Here is a 13,004-nt window from a genome sequence, read left to right on the forward strand (position 1 = left end):
GGAAGAGTTAAAGTGAGAAAACTCATAGGTTGAGATGAAGACAGGTTAATAAGTAAAGCAAAAGCCATGCATGCAAGGAAAGAAAAACAAGGGATCCATTCACCACTTCCTATCACAGGCAGGTGTTCAGCCATCTCTGGGAAAGCTGGGCTCCATCACCTGTAACAGTCACTGGGGAAGACAAATGCCATCACTCCAAACATGTCTTCCCTTCCTCCTCCTTCCCCTGGTGTGGAATATCCCTTTGGTCACCTGGGGTCATCTGTCCTGACTGTGTCCCCTCCCAGCCTTTTGAGCGCTCCCCACGTTCTACTAGTACTAGTAGTATCTCTGTCACCCAGCTTTATTTGCACAATTTGATATGGGCTGCTGTCTTCTGAATATACAACTGCACAAAGTAAAAAGTTACGAGCAAAACAAAAAAATTCAGCATACAGGGGCACAAAATATTCCAAAATAAAATAACCAACAAAGGTGGCTTTGGGATGTTTATGATAGACAGGCATTCTGCAGTAAAAGATGGTGAAAGGAGAGGCCAATCAGCCCTGCCAAGTCCTGCTCAAAAATCTGGTGGTTTAGGTACTGTACGCAACATTGCAGCTGTCCTTAACTTTCACTTCTGCAAACAAGAAAGGATGCTTGCCAACATATTTTTTAGATAAAAATAGAAGAAAATTATCAAAACTTTAAAGGTTCATGTTTTTTCTTGTGAAAAGGGGGTTCTTCCTGTAGACCTGTCATCATGAACACAGGAGAAACAATTATTTTCCTTGGTAATCTTACAGATTGTATCACTCACATGAGTCTGTGTGATACTGGGGTACAGATAAAGGGATAGAAATTCCTGACATGGAAGTCTTTATGAAATCTGGTATTTGCAAATTAATTTCACAATTTCACTAAATCCTATGTGCTTGACAGAGTTGTCTGTACTGCTGCAGTGTCTCTGGTCACCAGCTTTGCTACTGTAGGGTTTCCTGTTGATGAAATGGAACGAAATGGGATTAGATCATTTTTGAGGCTGTCTTCACTTGTCAGGAAGGTGTTAATGCCTGTGTTCTTGGACGGGTATGCCTTTATCCACTATCAGCAGTTTTGTTACAGTTTGCTCATTTCCTCTGTTGCTCTCTCTATTTTTATTAATATGTACACTGAATACACTGAATGTTAATTTTCTCAAAGACTTTCAAAACTTACCAACAGCACAAAAGACAGTCTACAAGGATTTTTTTAATGGAATTAAAGGATTGGGTTTTTTTCTTCTAAGATAAGAACGGCAGATGTGAAGAAAATTAAAATGCTATCAGTAATATTGACTTCAAAAGAAGTTGTACACAATAATGAATACAGAATTAGGCCCCAAGGAATTCATTGCCTTCTACATGCTAAGCAATTTTCAGGTGTAACTCTTATAGAGAAGGGAATATTTACAGAATACCAAGAAATGCAGTCACGAACAGTTTTGTGTTTCATGTTAAAATTCCAAGGTTTTCAAGAAGGGAAAGAAGAAAACATTGTGCTGTTTTGCTACAACACTGTGGCGTTGCTTGATCTGCCATCTGAGGAAACATAACCTGTAAACAAGTTCTTACAGTGCTGGTGCAGCTATTTAACAGAACAAAGTAAAATATTTGGGAGCTGAGTTTTTGTCAGAAATGTAATATCATCTGACTGTTCCTACATTAACTCGCTAGTCTTCTGATCTGATTCTCACTTAATGCAGGGGTATTTTAAGGGCTTGTTTAGCCAGAGAAATAATTTCCTTTCTTGCTATTCTTTTTCCTCATACTACAGTACTGATAAACAGAAAAAATCCTTATATATGCATAGATATACCCAGACTGCTAGGGTTTGCACATTTTCATTGCTTGTGTTGGGCAGATGCACTGTGCATTGTTTCAAGGTCCGGAATTTTCTCTTGCTTTCTCCACTAGAGACCGTTAAGTCTGCGTCAGCTCGTGCGCTCCTCTGGATAGATGTTCTGCCTGATGGAGAAGTTCTTGAGGGAACCATCATTTTAAACTACTAGGTGGACAAAGCTGAAAGGGATTATAATTATGCTGGAGGGCGTTACTAAGTACTGGCAATTGGCTTTTTGAATCAGTAGAGAATTTATAGAGGTGATTGAAAACGCTGACAATCCTAAGTGGATGCTGGAAGTTCGTCATGCGTTTCTGTTTCTGATTTTTAACAAAAGCAATGCAGTGCTGCCTGTTGTGACTTAGAGTGTTTCATTACATTCAGGAATCAGTCAGATGCAGTGTTCGCACTCTATCACAGCAAAATGCAATTGAATGGAGTGCGAGGCTTTTATTCACTTTTCTTTTAAAAAAATGTATAACAAAATAGAGTCTCTGCATATCCTATTTCTATTGCCTTATGCATGAGGGAACTCATAAAATTCACCTTCGGACTGAAGACATACTTTTTATATCAGGCTGGAGAGGTAAACATGTATTTTATAAAGAAGAGAAGTAGTTTATTGAAGCCTGTTTCCATGAGGTCATTTAGCTGTCACCTATTATTCACTGTTTTTTAGAATATCGAAGTTCTCATTCATGTGATCACCAGTCTCCTTCAGCCTGCTGGTCCTTTTCGCTTGGCTGTGTTTAATTTAGATGGAAGGCTGCGATTTTAGATGCTGTTTTAGATCCCTTATCTGAAAGTTCATCTCTCCAATACAAGTGTGGACAACCACATGAAAGCAGTTTGTGTTTAGAAGGGATCAAAACCAGATCCTTAGCTTTGTAATGCCCTTTTTGTACAAATTATGAAGAAATTGTTGGTGATAATGCTGTCTGCATTTAATCTAAGCTTTTATGTTATAAAAAATGAAAAATTTCTTTGAACCTGACGTTTCTGAGGATATTAGAAATGTAAATTTAGGTTCTTTTTTGCCATATGAGGAAGAGCTTTTCTGTGAATGTCTTGTACAGACCAGCCCTCTGTTGTTAAAGTTGTATTTAAGTAACTTAGTTTACTCCTCAGTCTTTGAGTTTATTCGCTGCTGAACTGATCTTATTTTACTGTCAACATGTACTTTGCTTATGTGATTAGATTCCCTTTCTTGTTCTCTACATAAGAATAGATAGGAGAGGAATTGCCTCCTTCAGGATTTCAGTGATTTCTGTAATTCTTTCCATTGTATAGTTCACTGTATAGTAATAATTTTTCACCTGTGTATAATGAGTTATTCTTAAAAAAAACCCTATGTACTTAGTGGTTATAACTAGTTGCTTTTCCAAGCCCCTTGGATTATGCTTCCCTTTATATGTTGAAAAATCACGTGTTGCTTGAATGATCTTCCATGGAGCTGTACAGAAAGAACTTGCTCGCTGTTAAGGAACAGCTCTTCCATAAGTCCTCTTATTTTCTCTGACAGCTTTTATTAAAGTTCCTTATACTTAAATTACGAGTTTCTGAAACTAGCCTTTCAGGCAAAATAATACTATAAATTATTGACTAATATGATTCTATTCTCAAATGGGTAAGCATTTAGAAAACAGCCTTTTAAATTTAATAGATAAGTAGTGGTGGATGAGCTGCCTTTGGACCACATTCAGCATAACTGAGCGTGAGTATTTCTCTGCTCCGTTTACCAGGTTTTTTTGCCTTGTCCAAGTGGTGAAATCTAAGACTAGTGGGGGTTCCCATTTTTGTGCAACTTCTCAATAATAGGAAATACCAGTTAATATTGTTACTTCCAAACTGCATAGGCACCTCTTGAATGCATCCATTTAAAAGCTCCACAAAATTTTCCCTTATCTGTGGTTTTAATCTCTTTCTGTCCCTTGTTCAATGTGCTGTTGTATCTTAGTGCCCTTTCCTCACTTTATCCGTTTTCTCTTGTTTCTTCCCAATGCCGTCTTCTGCTTTGAGTTTGCATTGAGAAAAGCCTCTTCCTTTTTTGTGGTAAACAGTTCTATCCTATCCTATTTACAACAAATATTTGGCAGTTGTGTACTGCTAAAAGCCACTATATGTTTGTGTGCATACTTTTTTATTTTGCTTGCTGAAGTGCTTTGCTTAGACAATGGTTAACTTGACGTAATGATCATAGAAATTAATGGTGCTGTGTATGATCAGAAAAGAAATAATGATTGCTCACAGTTCAAATCATTTTTTTTCTATACTTGTCCATTTTGAAATGGTTTGATTTTTTGCAAAAAAAAAATAAAAATCCAAATTCAATTGCCGTGCCAACAGTCTTAAAAATCTCACTTGTATCTGAAAGTGATGAAAAAAATAAACTAGACTGAAAGTTGTGAAGGCAGCACCTTGTTTGTTACAGTTATCTCAAGTAATTTTTTTGTGGGAGGCTTAATAATCAATATGCCAGTGATCCAATTTATTTACTCCATCTACTGGATGAAAAAAAATCAGTCATGGAAGATCAGAGGAGTTAGGACAGGCATTCAAGGGTTGTGTTCACAGAAACCTGCTTTACTAAGTGTTTTGTTAGAAAGTCGTGGCAAATTTGCTGTGATATAGCTATAGTGCAAAGCTGGAGTGCAGTGCCCTTTCAGGAGTAGCTCTTTTTATGGACATTCTTTGTATGTTCTCAGATTGCTTTTAGGTGCTTTAACTTAACCTGCCTTGGAAGTGAAGCCACACAAAGGCACAATTAAGGTGGAATTAGGGCTTCCCTTTGAGGATTTCATACACAATGCTGTTGGCACTGCCGTGTTAGCAGCACCTTTCTCCCTGGACATAAGCCCTGAAACACTGCTGCTTTCTCTTTTTTGTGCATGTGTTTTGTTTGGTTGGCTTTGAATCTTGTAATTCCTACTTGTTCTCCCTCCCCCTTGCTCCCCTCCTCTGGGTTTCGTGCTAAGAAACATGATTTCGCAGAGACTGCTGAGAAGTGGCAGAATTTTAAGCACAGCAGTATTTGAGCAAAGTATTACCCGGGGTAATCCCTGCAAGGGGTCTCTGGTGTAGCCGTGTGCCTCGTTCCTCCTTTTCAGCTTAGTGATGTTTTCCCACGTAAGTCCTTGGCACCTGTGTGAAAAATGGGCCGCTATCAATACATCCATTTGTTGGGAATGGCCACGTGTTGCATCCTGCATGCCAGAAAAACAGGCAGAAAAAACTTCCAGTTTCTTGTGATTTTGAGTTTTATTCTTTTTGAAATAAAATTAATAAAAGATTTTGTCAGAGGTTGCCGCTGGGTATTGTGCTGTTTCAAGCTGAACCTTTCTGTTTCAAGTTAAATTATGAATTGTTGCTTTTTAAAATATTTGAAATATGGAAATTCTTTGAAGTATCCTCCATCTCATGAGAAATTACAGAAATAGTTAATTTCAAATGCATTGTTATGAAAAACAAATCTGTTCTTTCTTATCTATTCCCTTTGTTAGAAAATTACATACTGAATTGTGAGTCAGTAAATGCAAGCTTGAGACTGCTCACAGTAGTTGGGTATTTTATAACCATTCTTCGTCACCAAATGTCTTCGTATTCAATAGATTTATAGTAATATGAGTAATGGCTAGGGGGCTAACAAATCAAAATCTCATTTCAGATGTTTGACACTAATGTTGTGCTGACTTACTGTTCTCCGTGTTGAATTTCTGATCAAATTACCAAAAAAGCTACTTGGAAGGAGCAACACAAAGTAAAAAATACTATAGAAAGAAAGTAGTGAATTTTATATTTAATATGTGCCACAGAAAGCAGTCTCTTACAAATTTCAGTGTGTTAAATATATTAAGTGGGTTTTTGTTTATAAAAGAAGGAGGTGACAGAAGCCATAGCTCTTGATTCAGGAATTTTAACAGGTGGTAAAAACCACAACATTTCAGAAGGAAGGTACAAGATGACTGCTACTATTTATTCCAGGCTTGTCACACCGTATTTAATAGTTCTTCAAGGTAGTTTTGCAGCTGCAAAACAATCACCAGATGCGTAATTGAGAAGCAGCTGCATAAAATTTTCAGTTTTTTATACTTAAAATCAGAACCATTAGACAAGCTTTATGTATAAGGTGTGAAACACTAAACAACATTGTTTTCTCTGCAGTATTAGCAGCTCTGTAAAGGGGAGAAATCACACCTACACTCTCTAGATGCCCATCTGCCTCTAAATATTTGGGGGCAAGTTACTGAAACCAAATTTCTTTTCTTTGTTGTTGTTTGTTTTTGGTTTTCCTTGTTTCTTACTCGGGCTTGCATTGGAATGTATGTGACAAAGCATTTCTTTTGTTTTCAATTTATAAAACCCTCTTGTAAAAATCCACCTGTGACACTAAACAGTCGTTTTTTTTTTTTTCTCATTACTTGTATTTGTACCTGCTGTTTGTAACTGTATACACAGTGTATCTCCTTTTGGGAATGTCCATTCCCGATGGAACATATGATCTGTGCTGGGTTTTTTCAGGACTCTGCCATCCCTGACTGCATTTGTTTTAAAGCAAACTAAATCCAAAATTTTAATTTGATATAAACCACAGCACTGTTGAAGGAAATGCCGGCTTCTTTTAACAGTCATTTAGTTATCACTTGTATTTTAACAAACTGTATCAGACAAGGTATAAAATAATTGTTACTGTCCAGAAGCCATGTGTCACTTCTACTTTCTTGAGAACTCTTCTCTCATCTCCTGGGAAGCTTGATATATTTATTAATTTAAAAGAAATCTGTGTGTTGATAGTAACTATATCTTAGCACATTTTTGGTAACAAATACCGCAAATATTATGGGTTTAACTTGTGATAGAAAAGATCAGATTCTCAGCTGGCAGTCTAGAGTTTTTCCTCCCTGGGCCTCATTACTCTGGCTGTGTTGGTGGTGTGGTCTTTGGGGTGACTGTGATCAGAAGAATCGTGCTGCTTTTTTGTACTTGTTATAAACTCTCAGCAGGAGACATGTCTTAGGTGTTAATTTTGAAATAGTGTTTATTAGTTAGGAACTTGAGATGACAAAGCTTCTGAGATTGATGGGTCAGCACTGTGTAGTGCTGCATCTTTTGCATGATCAGTCTGTCAGTGTGTAATCCCTTGTATAAGGGTGTCCGAAAATGTAATTGACAGTTATGTCTGTAAAATGTGGGTTGTGTAGTTCTTATTTTAAACTTTTTAATGGGATTACTAGTAGCCAAATCATGTTGAACTGAATTAATAGAAAATCTAAGAGCAGAGCGATGACAGTCTAGAGTCAAGGATAGTTTATAATTAGCCACATTCTGTAGGATCTGTAGGTCCTACGAGCAAAACTCTTTCATGTGGTCAGTAGTTTGGTTTGAAAAGAAATATGTATATAAATATATATAATCTGTTCACTCTTCTATACTGTGGACATTTTTGTGCTTGAACCTGATTTTATTTGAGGCTGTGGTTTCATCTGCAAAGGGGACAAATAAGACATTAACTCTGGTTATCGCCTCATAACTCCTAGGTGTATAAAGAGACCTTTTGTTTAGTTAGTCAGACCCCAGATTATTGGCGCGATAAAAACCAGCAGGAACTGGGCCAAATTTAGAGAGAGGAAAACTTACAAACTTTGGAAACAGTGAAGTTTTGAGTAGCGCTACGTTCCTTCAAAGGAATTGTTACGCTGAAAAAACAGCTTTCACTCAAATGTTTTTCTTTGACTGAATTCTGAATTATTGCTCCATCTTTCACCATTTCTTTTGTTGAGTGTTTAAGACAAGAGTTGTGGTTATTGCCCTACTTTGATACTGTTGTAATTTCCCTGATCTCCAGTAGTGTCCCCCAGGTGACGCAGGGTGTATCAGGAAGGTACTATGGTTAGATAACCACTTTCTGTATATAATTCAATTGAGGAAGTTGACTTTTTTTTTAATCTGTCAGTTGTTCCTTTTAAATTTGTTATACCTCTTGTCTTTATGGAATAGGCGGTGGTTTAGGATGAACTGTGATTGATGTGTAAGGATATTGGTTTGTACGTTTGCTATAAAAGCACATGGTTTTGAACCAAGCTGGAAATCTCTCACCACTGACTTTTCAACTCGTACAAAGCTGGGAGAACACATGGATGCAGGCTCTGGACTGAGATTCCCTTCTCCTCTTCTCCTCCCTCAGCCTCCTCCAGTCTATGAAGTGATCTTAACTGGTATTTTGCAAAGGTTAGGCTGAGTTGCAAGGACTTCTTTTATCTTTGAAGATGGGAGCAGTTTACAAGCTGATACTCGGAATACATCAGCAGTTGAGAAGTATGATCATAAGAAGCTGTGATTATTGGTTTTTTTGGTAGATTATCTCTACCTAAAATGGTAGAGCAGTTTTTGAAGCTGAGGATGTTCTGACATTTCGTTAATCTGCTACTTCATATTTGAGAAAGTGCTGTGAATTTAAAATGTGTTTATCTACATTTCTTCAAATATTTGCAGTTTAAGAAAAGTAAAATATTTCAACACACTTAGGAATATGAAATGTGTCTTTGTAACCCTGCTGGATTCAATTGGGAGATATTATCTGACTTCTTGCATCACAGTCTATTTTAAATGAGGCTTTAACCCTTGAGAATGTCATCACAAAAAACATTTAATGAGAATCATGCTCAGGGTAGTTCCAGAAGTTATCTATGCTCTTATTTTAAGTGCTTTTTGTTTTGTTAAGAGAAATCTGAAGTTGATAGTTTTACCTACACGTGATTTACTCTGCCCTGTCCTATTGTTAAATTCAGCTGTTTCTTGTGTCTTTTTGAAGGAGAACATTTTTCTTGCACCTCCCCTGGGCTTAGTTGGACTGCTCACCTGAGTAAGATAAATAGAGCCAAACTTAGGGCTATAAATCTTAAATATATTTATTGTTCTAAGTGCTTAAGAACAGCCTCAGGATTTTTACATGAAGAGGAAAGAAAGGCAGCCATGAGAAGTTTATTGTATGAATAGTTAACAATATAAAGTCACTGGGAAGATTCACCTTTACTGCACTGTGCTTCCCTCTACTCCCTGCCAAGTCTAATCCCTCTATTCCTTCAGTTATTCATCTGTGTGTTTTACTAGTAGCTTTCCTAATCTTATCGTATTGTGCTCCACTGAAGATTATCATGGTAATAATCCTAATCCTGTGTCTGCATGTCCAACACCTCTTGTTTTTGTCACCACAGCTAAATCTTTTACACAGATCTTTGTTTCACCTAATTAAATGTTCAGTGTAGTTGATTTTCTTATTGGTGTTTCCACATCTTACCTTCAGTATAATAAAGCTTTTGTTTTGGATATGTTGGTATAAAAAAGGAACAAGAGGGACTGTGAATTTACTGTCTAGATTACTGCAAATTTAACTATCTTTAAAAAAACTATTCTTATAAAAAGTTTTCCCCCTATAAATACAGCCTTATATCTCACACCACAAAGTGATCTGCCATTTAAAAATGGTGATTAACATGTGCTATAAATAGCTTGCTTATTTTTATATTTTGAATGACATTCCTACTTGAAGTGCCTATGTAGATAGTATTAACTTAGTTATTTCTTTGATGCATAAGAGGCCAAGTTAGATGCTTAAAGATGCTTCCATACTGAAAAGTTATTTTACAAATTTAAGATGAAAAAATTTCATGTATTTTCATATTTCACATTGTCAGTTTCCAAAATGAAATGTCAGTTTATTCAGCTTTGTGTTTGTTTTTATGTTTTATGTTTTAGTGTTATGGATTCTGATTTATGGCTATTTTTTGCATTGAGTTTTTTGACATTTAGTATCTTGTAAACAGTGGTATGTACACACTTCCATAGACTGTACTAAGCATTCCTTCAGAAAAGTCTACTGGTTTATTTTGTTTTGTCATCAGCCTAAACTTCAACACTAGAATAAGATTTTTAAGGGCTGAGGTTCATATGTAATTTAACAGGGACTGCATATCATTGATGTTATCTATATGATGCGATACTTGGTCAATTGTGCAGAAAGGAATGCAATCAGTGCAGTTAACAGCAGGTAGGGCAACGTTTATGTGTTCTCTTGTCTTTCTAAGAATTGTTTAGCTATGTGATCGCTCTTCTTTTGCGTCTTATTAGGTAAATTATACTTCAAGAGACTTTCCGGGAGTTAACTGTGACCCTTATTTAGATGTAATTTATACAGCCTCAAATATAAGCTCAGAACTTGACCTGAAAGTGATCAGGTTGGTGTAGCAGAGATAGCAGAAGCATGAACAAAACATCACACAAAAATTTTGCCTTTTAAAGAAAAACTGCCCTATCCTATACCTGACACTTCAGTAAAATGTGGAAATATTTTCTGCAGAGTAAAGTGATAATTTTCTGTAACATTCTTTTCAGCAGTTACTTCTTCTATTGTAAACCAGACAGACACAATTAAGTGACTGTGAGCAGGAGCTCGGAAGTGGGTTTTCAGCTATGGTAAAGCACCTTGCTGACCTTAACTTACAAAATATTAACCAGCTCTTAACCATTGTCAGGATGTCAGAGAGAGCACCATTGGAATGGTGCTTAGGTCACATATTTGTCGTTTGAATAAGAGACAAGCTGAACCTACAAGCTCTCAGCTGGACCGTGGTTATAAAGCCGGTGTACAGATGTGGTCATCTGCTGCTCACAAGTTTGTGACACGACTTTGATCCGCAGTCTTACTCATCTGAAGCTGAGAAGTTGCTGAATAGCACCGTGCATAAAGAATGGGAACATTTGAGATGTGCTTGTTCACCTGTTATGTCAGTCCCTTTATAGGTTCAACATGGGTTCAAAACACTTAAATCAGCTGCATGTTCTCTTTCTTTGCAAACATAGTCACTGCTTATTCCAGTAAGCGTATGTGGTGCTGTATCTTTCAACCAACTAAAAGGCGCCTCATTAGATGACAAAATTTGGTTGTCTTATGTATCCTTCCTCCTCTTCGCAAGTTCTAAAAAGGTAATCATGTATCTTAAGGAGGATCCCAAGGAATTGTATTCCTTGGATTTAAACTTATTAGAAGTTGGCCCCACTACAGACTGTTCAGTCATAGTTATGTAGAATTTGCTGAGTACACATATGGGGTGATGAGAGACAGAGCACGGGCCTGATGCTGGAGATCCCACTGCAATGAGTAACTCACTGATGGCCAGGTAAAGAAATTCAGACCATGAACAGGATAAAACAGTCCTAGCATTAACAAGGAGAACAAAGAACTGGTATCGAATATTTGTAAAAGGCAGTGTATATTGTCAATACAGATGACCATGAACCAGTGAGAAAAAGGGCAAATTTAAAAAAATGTGTGGATCTTAGACTAAGGAAGAAGAAACCATGAAAGTGAAAATCATATTCCTCCCAACAAAGGACTTCAGATGGTGATGACTTGCTCTAACACCCCTAGACCAGAGTGAAACTGTCATCCTGAGGACCTGGAAGAGCACTGGAAGGATGGGCATAACTCCAGGAAAAGAGGTAGAAATGACTAAATAGTTGTTTGACGATTTTAACTGCATTATTATTGAAACTTTTTCAGATAATAAGTATTCTTTCTTGTTCTATAATTAATAAATCTAGACTAAAACTTGTTTTTTATTAGATTGTTAGGATGATGGTTATTTTTGCAATATATTCTTGGCTTTATACTTATCTAAGTATGTGAGCTGTGCTTTCTCTTTGCCTATAAGCAAGAGTTTGACTGTTCATTGCTAGTAGCATAGGTTTGTGCAGACACCTAACAGGTGCGACTGCTGCTTCCCTGAAGCTCTGTTTCTGTAACTCTAGAAGGTTCGTGGTATTTGTGTGTTTCTCTGCAGAAGGCCAATATTTGGTATGTTTAAATACATCTCCCTCTTTTTTGTTACAAAACCACAGTCAGTACAGTGAGAGCATTCGCCGCTTGAAAAATTTTTTTTACAAGAACAAAAAGTTTCTTCTGTATGTAAAGAAAGAAATAGGCTTATGTGTGGGAGTGAAGGATCTTAAATAAAACATTGTCCTTTTTCTACTTTAGTTCAACTGGGAAAATCAATTTTTGGTTCTTCAGCTGCAAAGAAAGATCAAAAGGAAAAACTGACAATCTAAACAAAGGGCAAGGTGATGTGGGCAGCTTGCACTCCTGCTCCCTGGTGTGCTTCATACAGGCGCTTTTCCAACCAGAATACATTTACAGAAGAATCAAGGTTTTGGTTGAGGTTTTGTGCTTTCCCCCTCCTCCACCTCCGCCCCATCAATGAAGTTGGGAGTGAAAGTCACCTTAGTATAAAAGTCAAAATACTAATTTATACTAATTTTGTGGGGTTCTTTGGTGCTAATATAGGCAACAGTTCTATAGATGACTCAGGTTCGTCATTGCAGAATACTTACATTTCGAAGAATTGTCATTGGTTTTAGTTCTCTAGAACTGGCCAAAGCTATCAGGTGTTTTTAAAGCACACTGTGTAATGCAGGACAAAAAATATTCAGTCCCATGTACAGTTAGAGTACTTTTATTCTTGCTTAAGCGGCTTGCAGGATACATATTTGAATCTTCATATAAAAACTAATTTCAGTCGCTGTAGAGGGAAACTTTATGGAGATTGACTTTTCTGCTTTGTATTGAATAATATTTTTACCTTTAATAAATAAAATGTGATTTATTCTTATAATCTCATGTTTACAAGAGGAGGAGATTAAAGTGTCAGCAGGAAAAACAGAAGGGAGGAGTGTGAAAACTTTCTTTAAATCACACAAACAAAAAAACACCCCAAACTGAAAAACAACTTGGAAGACATTTTACAAAGCAAATTAATTATCTTCTGCAGCAATGTAAAAAGTTGAAAGTAATTACTAAAGTGTTTGACTTTAATGTATTTTCCACTTTTTGGAGACAATTATTGTGTAGGCATCACTTTTGGCGCCATAATAAATGTTAATTACGGGGATATTATAAGAAATAAACGGGTCGATTCTGATGTAAGGTGCATCTTTGCAGGAAAATATTTTTGTATGTAAGTTTTGTATCTATGTTTGGGTCTTTACCCATGGAGGCAGAATGTGTTTGCTTTTGGGACTCTGTGCTTTGGCATGTCTTGGCATGGTGGAGATGCCAATAACTATCTACAGAATGCTCATTTCAAATACAG

At 36.8% G+C, this 13,004-nt stretch overlaps 1 protein-coding gene across 2 annotated transcripts in view; it reads left to right on the forward strand.

Moving 5' to 3' along the window:
- Positions 1-13,004, forward strand: part of SUCLG2 (succinate-CoA ligase GDP-forming subunit beta) — a 126,590-nt gene that overhangs the window by 25,683 nt on the left and 87,903 nt on the right. The gene's annotated exons all lie outside the window — the stretch shown is intronic.

This window comes from Patagioenas fasciata, chromosome 10, assembly GCF_037038585.1.
Source record: "Patagioenas fasciata isolate bPatFas1 chromosome 10, bPatFas1.hap1, whole genome shotgun sequence".
Classification (NCBI taxonomy): Eukaryota; Metazoa; Chordata; class Aves; order Columbiformes; family Columbidae; genus Patagioenas; species Patagioenas fasciata.